This window comes from Asterias amurensis, chromosome 2 (genome assembly GCF_032118995.1).
Source record: "Asterias amurensis chromosome 2, ASM3211899v1".
Lineage (NCBI taxonomy): Eukaryota > Metazoa > Echinodermata > Asteroidea > Forcipulatida > Asteriidae > Asterias > Asterias amurensis.
The window spans coordinates 22,373,847-22,385,440 of record NC_092649.1 but is presented as its reverse complement, the minus strand read 5'-3'; the positions used below and the strand labels follow the sequence as shown (position 1 = coordinate 22,385,440).

General features: G+C 37.2%; 1 long non-coding RNA gene across 1 annotated transcript; it reads left to right on the top strand.

Moving 5' to 3' along the window:
* Nucleotides 1-1,562: 1,562 nt before the first annotated feature.
* On the top strand, nt 1,563-4,440 carry LOC139949341 (uncharacterized). Its single transcript, XR_011787548.1, has 3 exons — nt 1,563-1,762; nt 2,880-2,946; nt 4,360-4,440. It is a non-coding gene; the product is annotated as an uncharacterized lncRNA (long non-coding RNA).
* The last annotated feature ends 7,154 nt before the right edge of the window (nt 4,441-11,594 follow it).

Sequence of the window (11,594 nt, the reverse complement as noted above, 5' to 3'; positions counted from 1 at the left end):
GTCACACTCACGTCCTCACTCTTTGACAGTATTTCCCCCTTAATACTTGGTTCCTAGTTCCGCACTTGAAGATGCTGTCAACCCAAAAGGTTCTACTGCTACTCACATTTTACAGATATTATGTTCCGTTCTGTATGCCTCTTATATTGGCCTAAGATTGCACCACAGAGCATCTAGAATGCAAAATTTCCCGGGTCCGGTTTGGCCCGGACCCATGCCGTAAAAGTTTGCACTCGTGATCTCACTCTTCGACAGATTTCCCCCCTAAAACTTAGTTCATAGATCCCGCTTGAAGATGCTGTCCACCCAAAAGGTTCTACTGCTGTTCACATTTTACAGATGTTCTGTTTCATTCTGACAGATTTGCCCCATAAAACTTAGGTCTGGTGATGATAAGGATGAAACGCCGTCTGAGCATTAGAATGCAGAAACAATATGGATATAACGAAGCTATGATTTTTAGGTACAATACCATGAGAGCAAGAATAGTTGCATCATACCTTGAAATAGGCATTCAATTCCAACACCTGAAAGGGGAAAACATCACCCCTCAGATCCACTGGACTGCACCAGAGAGTATCTACGGACTAAAAAGAAATCCCGGGCCCTAAAGCGGCCCCGGACCCCACGCCGTAAATGTGATGTCCCCCCATCTTTCAAGACGGATTGACGCCCCTGCTATTACTAAACAAAACTTGCACCCAAAGTAAATGTACCCTTTTGCAGAAAAGACAACATGTTATGTCATTATCTGATAGACCGTACCTTTGGGCACTTCACTTTTGGATAAAGGAAGCTAAATTGGTCCACTAATTAATACCTAATTAGCCGCTCGAGTACACGCCATTTTCTACACACTACGTTAACCGTATAGCACAGAGCTTTGACGTAAAGTAAATACACCCTTCACGGTACATAAAAAACGGAATTTTATTTCATAATCTGATAGCTCATACCCATAGAGCTATGGCTCCATGCTCATACCTCTAGGCAGACTTTATTATTATTATTGTATTTTTTTGTGGGGGGGGGGGGGGGGACTGATTCGGTCCACTAAATAGTATTAAAATTAGCCAGAAGACGATCAGAGCATACTGATCGAAACGTCGAGTTAGAGATAGTCAGTACATGGTACTACCGCAAACTTTTCTATATTGTATCTGATCCACCGCGCAAAGTTTCAAATCCTACTTAATTAAAATTAGCCCTTGAATACACGCCTTCTGTGTCACTTCAGAGGGAGACGTTTCTCGCGATGTTTTATACGTGATGACCATTTCTTCCTTGCTCATTATCCAAGAAAGTTTTTATACTCTGAAATATTTTGAGTAATACCAATCTAGTGCCTTAAACCGGTTTTGTAAACTAAGTAAACCGCTCTATGAAATTGACCCCGCCCCTGGACGTAAGTTACATTCTGCCTCGTTTCAGAGGTCACCAATCATAACACGGAAAGTAAAAGCCCGCGAAGATTCCATTGATTGCTACTACTACGAGATCGCAGTGATTAAAGACCAGCGCTTTCAATATCCCGTTTCTTTGTTATTTTGGGTGTGGGGCTTGCATGCTCCCTTGGCTAATTTGAAAACAAACACTGCATGGTCGAGTGGACTCGTTGCTACGCCATGGTTGGGAGTGCTTGTGTGGATCCCAAGTTAACTGTAAAATGGACGGTACCATATGTTACTGTAAAATGGCTGCAGTTAGTCGAGAGCGATTTGCCTTACTTTCATTAGTGCACTAATGATGTGTGCTGTGCTTTGTGAGTACTCTTTTTTCTTCAATAATAGGTGTATTTCATCTTTTTTCCTCAGGGCTCCGAGACCTATATTACAATACCAAATGAATTTCTGCTAGTGCACCACTTCTATAGCTACGGAACGTCTCCTCGAACCTCAAACATTTTGCTCTTTGTGGTTATGCACCTGGAGTGCTATGAAACTGGATCTCACGCAATAATAAGTCTCTATAAGTTCTTGTCGAGAGCTCAGCAGCGTGGGTCCAGAAAAAAATCCACCCTGCAAAAAAGAAATTGCAAAATACATTTTCACCGTTATTCAAAATCCTCACCTGCCGTTTTTTAATGGCCACCGACAACAACCCCACCGCCGACCCCAACGCCCCCTACCACCACCGCCCGACCCCAACGCCCCTACCCCCACCCCACCCCCAAATAATAAATCGTGTCTTCACTAAGTTTCTAGACTAAGTTTCATATGAGTTATAGTGTTCGCCTCGTGTTTGTTTTCTTTTAGTTCTTTCTTTTCTGTGAAATCCCCTAATCCAAGTTACCAGTAATAGCTTAAAGGCAGTGGACATTAATTACTCAAAATAATTATTAGCATAGAGTCACTCATTATTGCAAAAGCGACAGATTTAAAACTTCCATCAAAATATTGCTGCTTAATTACATGTTGACAATATGAAAAGCTGAAACTCAAAGAGGTTATCACAGGTGAGCTAAAACAATGAATACCTTAAATTGAATGGTCATCACTTCATTATTAATGTATCCACCCCTTTGACAATGATCACTGATTGTTGTTTCTGTGATTGGTTCTATATCTGGCGAGTGACCCAATCCACAAGTGGGGCTCTTGGGGCTGGCCCGAGGTGCACTGACGTCGATGACGAACGTGGGGTAATTGTGTGTGCCCACGTTCGTCCTGGAAAAAAATAAAATACGCAACATCGGGGTCGACCCAGGGAAGCTAAACGAACGCACCCAATAAAGGGATCCCAAGTGCGCCCTCAGTGTTGAATTTGTATAAAGTTAACTTTTGGGATTGCACATTATTATTATGTCACATTCACTCTGTTTCTATCATGTTTATAACAGCTTCGTTTTCTTGAAAGAGCATTTCTCTCTGTTTTTATAGAGACCATTGCTCTGGCCATGCTCCTAAAGCTTAGTCACGTGAAAGGGACAAGCTCATAGAGCCACTCGTGAGTATTGTTTAAACCCTCAGTTTATCCGATGTAATTATTATTGTGATTTCTAGGACCTTAATTGTTTTCAAGCAAGGTATTATTATGGCTTTTTCTTTGAATTGAAAAAAAATAATTATGCCACATATAATCATGCCCTACCTTTGTTTTGTTTATAAGAAGTATGCGCATATTTGAAACTTTGTAGACATTAAAATTTTCACACCACACACCGATCTTCGATGATTTCAACAGCGTCCCATTTCTTTCGAGTTTTTCCTGTTTTCGAGGCAAACGAGAAAGTATGGTTTCCCGGTGAAGCCATAACGTGGACAAAACATCTGCAGAGATTACAAATGTTCTGTGAGACTTTGTGTATGACTTTATAGCCAGCAGTTGTTTTCATTTTTTTCAAAATATTTTGTATGACATTTCTTTGTAAAAATTACGATGGTAACTGGCAAAAAGTTAAATTAATTAAAAATGTGAATAGTTTTTGGCTTCAAATCTTTTTATTTTTATTAAGTCTTTTTCCCCCTTAACATTCATAATAAAGCTAATAAATAACCAGTAATAATTCAATCACCAAGACGATGATTAAATTTTAATATTAATAAAAATAATTATGAATATTATGATGGTTAAAAAAAAATCAGAAAAATTAGAAAATTGTGTAAAGGCAATTGGCTTCTTTATTGGCCTCTGTATTTTTCCCCCAGTATGCTCAGCAGAATGTTCAGTCACATGATTTGATCACCGTGAATTGTGAATTGAAATATTTTGTGGGCAATTTTTTTTTATATTATGGCCCCCAACAATATGACATATTTGTATACCTCGTAGAAATGCCAAAAACACAAAACCTTTTTGCATTTACAACTGCAACTAACCAGAGTGGAGCCTTATGTGTTTCTAAGTTTTGGTCAAGGGAGTGGAGACTCTTTGCTTGGCAAGTCAGACCAAAAACATTGGGAGTGTTTACATCGCGCACAGAGAGGTAAAAGATTTGCCTCGATTTTAGGGAAAACTTGAAAACAGGACTCTATGAGTTTACAATAATGTAAAGTCTAAAGTTAAAAAAATATATATAGAAGTTTATCAAATGTATATAAAGTTTAAAAAACATATATAGAGTTTACACTTATATAACATACATTAAATATAAAAAGTTTACAAAGCAAAGTTTACAAAACATATAAAGTTTAAACAATATAGTTTACAGAAATATGTTTAAACAATGTTTGATGTCGACTTGAAACAGCACATGTCATTCTGACCGGGACGTTGACTGAACCATCTAACGGAAGTGCTGGAATCGACCTGTTCTTCTACTTCAAAAGGAGGATATTTTTTAACAAATCCAATCTGTTTAAAGCTCTATTTAATTCAGAACCTTTTTTGTTGTAATTTTTCTTTGGATGTGTTATTCAGGTTGGCTGTTTGATGACTGACCAGGACGTTGACTGAACCATCTAACGTAGTTACTGGAATCGACCTGACGCTGTATCTGGACGCCTCACTCTCTACTTCATAAGGTAGATATTTTTTCTTTTAGATAAAGAAATTTTGGACAATATCAATCTGTAAAAGCTCTATTTAATTCAGCATTTTCCTGTTGTAGTTGTATTTGATGTGTTATTCAGGTAAGCTGTTTAATGACCGACTCGGACGTTGACTGAACGGCCTAATGGGGTAACAGGGATCGACCTGACGCTGTATCTGGCTGCGTCATTCTCTTCTTTAACAAGTAGATTTTGTTTCTGTTAATTTTACATTCAAGAAAAACATCACTAGTATTTTGACACAATCTCTAAAGGTATGCCATTTTATTCATTACTCTACTAGCCAAACTTGCACCTCTTCCGTCATGGTTCACAGGGTCATATGTAACAACCACCCACACCATCTATCGCACCGAATATAGTCCCAAACTAATAAGAAACCTGGTTTCTAAATGTATGTTTTGATTGTATGCATTTGTTTTTTATTTCATGCAATGATGAAATGTGACTGAACCATCCAACAGAGTTGCTGTAATTGACCTGCCGCTGTATCTGGATGCCTTACTCTCTACTTCAAAAGGTGGATATTTTTCTTTAGACAAAGAAGTTTTTAACAAATCCAATCTGTTTTAAGCTCTATTTAATTGAGAACCTTCTTTGTTTTAATTTTTCTTTTGATATGTTATTCAGGTTGGCTGCTTGATGACTGACCAGGTCGTTGACTGAAACATCTAATGGAGTTGCTAGAATCGACCTGTTGCTGTAGCTGGACGCCTCACTCTCCACTTCATAAGGTAGATATCTTTTTTTTTGAGATAAAGAAGTTTTGGACAACATTAATCTGTAAAAGCTCTATTTAATTCAGCATTTTCCTGTTTTAGTTTAATTTGATGTGTTATTCAGGTTGGCTGTTTAATGACTGACTGGAATGTTGACTAAACCGCCTAATGGGCTTACTAGAATCAACCTGACACTTTATCTGGCTGCCTGATTCGCTTCTTCAACTAGTAGATTTTGTTTCTGTTATTTTTACAATCAAGAAAAACATCACTAGTATTTTACACAATCTCTAAAGGTATGCCATTTTATTCATTACTCTACTAGCCAAACTTTCACCTCCATCCGTCATGGTTCACAGGGTCATATGTAACAACCACCCACACAATCTATCGCACCGAATATAATCCCAAACTAATGAGATAAAACCTGGTTTCTAAATGTATTTTTTGATCGTATGTATTTGTTTTTTGTTTCATGCAATGATGAAATGTGACTGAACCATCCAACGGAGTTGCTGAAATTGACCTGTCGCTGTATCTGGATGCCTCACTCTCTACTCCAAAAGGTGGATATTTTTTCTTTAGACAAAGAAGTTTTTAACAAATTCAATCTGTTTAAAGCTCTATTTAATTCAGATTCTTCTTTGTTTTAATTTTTCTTTTGATATGTTATTCAGGTTGGCTGTTGATGACTGAACGGGATGTTGACTGAACCATAACCGAGCTGCTGGAATTGACCTGTCGCTGTATTTTGACGCCTCACTTACTACTTCCAATGGTAGATATTTTTTCTTTAGACAAAGAAGTTTTTAACAATTCCAATCTTTCTAAAGCTCCGTTTAATTCAGAAACTTCTTTTTTAAGATTTCTTTTGATGTGCTTTTCAGGTTGGCTGCTTGTTGTCTCACCGGGACGTTGACTGAACCATCTATCGCAGTTGCTGGAATCGACCTGTTGCTGTATCTGGACGCGTCACTCTCCACTTCATAAGGTATATATTTTTTTCTTTTAAATAAAGAAGTTTTGGACATTATCAAGCTGTAATAGCTCTATTTAATTCAGCATTTTCCTGTTTTAGTTTAATTTGATGTGTTATTCAGGTTGGCTGTTTAATGACTGACTGGGATGTTGACTGAGCCGCCTAATGGGGTTACAGGGATCGACCTGAAGCTGTATCTGGCTGCCTGATTCTGTTTTTCAACTAGTAGATTTTGTTTCTGTTATTTTTACAATGAAGAAAAACATCACTAATATTTTTACACAATCTTTAAAGGTATGCCATTTTCTTCATTACTCTACTAGCCAAACTTTCACCTCCATCCGTCATGGTTCACAGGGTCATATGTAGCAACCACCCACACCATCTATCGCACCGAATATAATCCCAAACTAATAAGAAGAAACCTGGTTTCTAAATGCATTTTTTGATTGTATGTATTTGTTTTTTGTTTCATGCAATGATGAAATGTGACTGAACCATCCAACGGAGTTGCTGAAATTGGCCTGTCGCTGTATCTGGATGCCTCACTCTCTACTTCAAAAGGTAGATAATTTTTCTTTAGACAAAGAAGTTTTTAACAAATCCAATCTGTTTAAAGCTCTGTTTAATTTAGATTTTTATTTGTTTTAGTTTTTCTTTTGATATGTTATTCAGGTTGGCTGCTGGATGACTGAACGGGATGTTGACTGAACCATAACCGAGTTGCTGGAATCGACCAGTCGCTGTATTTTGAGGCCCCACTTACTACTTCCAAAGGTATATATTGTTTCTTTACATAAAGAAGTTATTAACAATTCCAATCTTTATAAAGCTCCTTTTAATTCAGAAATTTCTTTTTTAAAGATTTATTTTGTTGTGCTCTTCAGGTTGGCTGCTTGGTGTCTCACCGGGACGTTGACTGAACCATCTATCGGAGTTGCTGGAATCGACCTGTTGCTGTACCTGGACGCCTCACTCTCCACTTCTTGAGGTAGATATTTTTTCTTTTAGATAAAGAAGTTTTGGACAATATCAGTCTGTAAAAGCTCTATTAATTCAGCACCTGCCGCTGTATCTGGATGCCTTACTCTCTACTTCAAAAGGTGGATATTTTTTCTTTAAACAAAGAAGTTTTTAACAAATCCAATCTGTTTTAAGCTCTATTTAATTGAGGACCTTCTTTGTTTTAATTTTTCTTTTGATATGTTATTCAGGTTGGCTGCTTGATGACTGACCGGGGCGTTGACTGAACCATCTAATGGAGTTGCTGGAATCGACCTGTTGCTGTAGCTGGACGCCTCATTCTCCACTTCATAAGGTAGATATCTTTTTTTTTGAGATAAAGAAGTTTTGGACAACATTAATCTGTAAAAGCTCTATTTAATTCAGCATTTTCCTGTTTTAGTTTAATTTGATGTGTTATTCAGGTTGGCTGTTTAATGACTGACTGGAATGTTGACTAAACCGCCTAATGGGGTTACTGGGATCAACCTGACACTTTATCTGGCTGCCTGATTTTCTTCTTCAACTAGTAGATTTTGTTTCTGTTATTTTTACATTCAAGAAAAACATCACTAGTATTTTACACAATCTCTAAAGGTATGCCATTTTATTCATTACTCTACTAGCCAAACTTTCACCTCCATCCGTCATGGTTCACAGGGTCATATGTAACAACCACCCACACAATCTATCGCACCGAATATAATCCCAAACTAATGAGATAAAACCTGGTTTCTAAATGTATTTTTTGATCGTATGTATTTGTTTTTTGTTTCATGCAATGATGAAATGTGACTGAACCATCCAACGGAGTTGCTGAAATTGACCTGTCGCTGTATCTGGATGCCTCACTCTCTACTCCAAAAGGTGGATATTTTTTCTTTAGACAAAGAAGTTTTTAACAAATTCAATCTGTTTAAAGCTCTATTTAATTCAGATTCTTCTTTGTTTTAATTTTTCTTTTGATATGTTATTCAGGTTGGCTGTTGATGACTGAACGGGATGTTGACTGAACCATAACCGAGCTGCTGTAATTGACCTGTCGCTGTATTTTGACGCCTCACTTACTACTTCCAATGGTAGATATTTTTTCTTTAGACAAAGAAGTTTTTAACAATTCCAATCTTTCTAAAGCTCCGTTTAATTCAGAAACTTCTTTTTTTAAGATTTCTTTTGATGTGCTTTTCAGGTTGGCTGCTTGTTGTCTCACCGGGACGTTGACTGAACCATCTATCGCAGTTGCTGGAATCGACCTGTTGCTGTATCTGGACGCGTCACTCTCCACTTCATAAGGTATATATTTTTTTCTTTTAAATAAAGAAGTTTTGGACATTATCAAGCTGTAATAGCTCTATTTAATTCAGCATTTTCCTGTTTTAGTTTAATTTGATGTGTTATTCAGGTTGGCTGTTTAATGACTGACTGGAATGTTGACTGAACCGCCTAATGGGGTTACAGGGATCGACCTGAAGCTGTATCTGGCTGCCTGATTCTCTTTTTCAACTAGTAGATTTTGTTTCTGTTATTTTTACAATGAAGAAAAACATCACTAATATTTTTACACAATCTTTAAAGGTATGCCATTTTCTTCATTACTCTACTAGCCAAACTTTCACCTCCATCCGTCATGGTTCACAGGGTCATATGTAGCAACCACCCACACCATCTATCGCACCGAATATAATCCCAAACTAATAAGAAGAAACCTGGTTTCTAAATGCATTTTTTGATTGTATGTATTTGTTTTTTGTTTCATGCAATGATGAAATGTGACTGAACCATCCAACGGAGTTGCTGAAATTGGCCTGTCGCTGTATCTGGATGCCTCACTCTCTACTTCAAAAGGTAGATAATTTTTCTTTAGACAAAGAAGTTTTTAACAAAGCCAATCTGTTTAAAGCTCTGTTTAATTTAGATTTTTATTTGTTTTAGTTTTTCTTTTGATATGTTATTCAGGTTGGCTGCTGGATGACTGAACGGGATGTTGACTGAACCATAACCGAGTTGCTGGAATCGACCAGTCGCTGTATTTTGAGGCCCCACTTACTACTTCCAAAGGTATATATTGTTTCTTTACATAAAGAAGTTATTAACAATTCCAATCTTTATAAAGCTCCTTTTAATTCAGAAATTTCTTTTTTAAAGATTTATTTTGTTGTGCTCTTCAGGTTGGCTGCTTGGTGTCTCACCGGGACGTTGACTGAACCATCTATCGGAGTTGCTGGAATCGACCTGTTGCTGTACCTGGACGCCTCACTCTCCACTTCTTGAGGTAGATATTTTTTCTTTTAGATAAAGAAGTTTTGGACAATATCAGTCTGTAAAAGCTCTATTAATTCAGCACCTGCCGCTGTATCTGGATGCCTTACTCTCTACTTCAAAAGGTGGATATTTTTTCTTTAAACAAAGAAGTTTTTAACAAATCCAATCTGTTTTAAGCTCTATTTAATTGAGGACCTTCTTTGTTTTAATTTTTCTTTTGATATGTTATTCAGGTTGGCTGCTTGATGACTGACCGGGGCGTTGACTGAACCATCTAATGGAGTTGCTGGAATCGACCTGTTGCTGTAGCTGGACGCCTCACTCTCCACTTCATAAGGTAGATTTCTTTTCTTTGAGATAAAGAAGTTTTGGACAATATCAATCTGTAAAAGCTCTATTTAATCCAGCATTTTCCTGTTTTAGTTGTATTTGATGTGTTATTCAGGTTGGCTGTTTAATGACTGACTGGAACGTTGACTGAACCGCCTAATGGGGTTACAGGGATGGACCTGACGCTGTATCTGGCTGCCTCATTCTCTTCTTTAACTAGTAGATTTTGTTTCTGTTATTTTTACATTCAAGAAAAACATCACTAGTATTTTGACACAATCTCTAAAGGTATGCCATTTTTTTCATTACTCTACTTGCCAAACTTGCACCTCCATCCGTCATGGTTCACAGGGTCATATGTAACAACCACCCACACCATCTATCGCACCGAATATAATCCCAAACTAATCAGAAGAAACCTGGTTTCTTAATGTATGTTTTGATTGTATGTATTTGTTTTTTATTTCATGCAATGATGAAATGTGACTGAACCATCCAACGGAGTTGCTGAAATTGACCTGCCGCTGTATCTGGACGCCTTATGCTCTACTTCAAAAGGTGGATATTTTTTCTTTAGACAAAGAAGTTTTTAACAAATCCAATCTGTTTTAAGCTCTATTTAATTGAGGACCTTCTTTGTTTTAATTTTTCTTTTGATATGTTATTCAGGTTGGCTGCTTGATGACTGACCGGGGCGTTGACTGAACCATCTAATGGAGTTGCTGGAATCGACCTGTTGCTGTAGCTGGACGCCTCACTCTCCACTTCATAAGGTAGAAATCTTATTTTTGAGATAAAGAAGTTTTGGACAACATTAATCTGTAAAAGCTCTATTTAATTCAGCATTTTCCTGTTTTAGTTTAATTTGATGTGTTATTCAGGTTGGCTGTTTAATGACTGACTGGAACGTTGACTGAACCGCCTAATAGGGTTACAGGGATCAACCTGACGCTGTATCTGGCTGCGTCATTCTCTTCTTTAACTAGTAGATTTTGTTTCTGTTATTTTTACATTCAAGAAAAACATCACTAGTATTTTACACAATCTCTAAAGGAATGCAATTTTATTCATTACTCTACTAGCCAAACTTTCACCTCCATCCGTCATGGTTCACAAGGTCATATGTAACAACCACCCACACAATCTATCGCACCGAATATAATCCCAAACTAATGAGATAAAACCTGGTTTCTAAATGTATTTTTTGATCATATGTATTTGTTTTTTATTTCATGCAATGATGAAATGTGACTGAACCATCCAACGGAGTTGCTGAAATTTACCTGGCGCTGTATCTGGATGCCTCACTCTCTACTTCAAAAGGTGGATATTTTTTCTTTAGACAAAGAAGTTTTTAACAAATTCAATTTTTCTAAAGCTCCGTTTAATTCAGAAACTTCTTTTTTAAAGATTTCTTTTGATGTGCTTTTCAGGTTGGCTGCTTGATGTCTCAGCGGGACGTTGACTGAACCATCTGTCGCAGTTGCTGGAATCGACCTGTTGCTGTATCTGGACGCTTCACTCTCCACTTCATAAGGTATATATTTTTTCTTTTAGATAAAGAAGTTTTTGACAATATCAAGCTGTAATAGCTCTATTTAATTGAGGACCATCTTTGTTTTAATTTTTCTTTTGATATGTTATTCAGGTTGGCTGTTGATGACTGAACGGGATGTTGACTGAACCATAACCGAGCTGCTGGATTTGACCTGTCGCTGTATTTTGACGCCTTACTTACTACTTCCAAAGGTAGATATTTTTTCTTTAGACAAAGAAGTTTTTAACAATTCCAATCTTTCTAAAGCTCCGTTT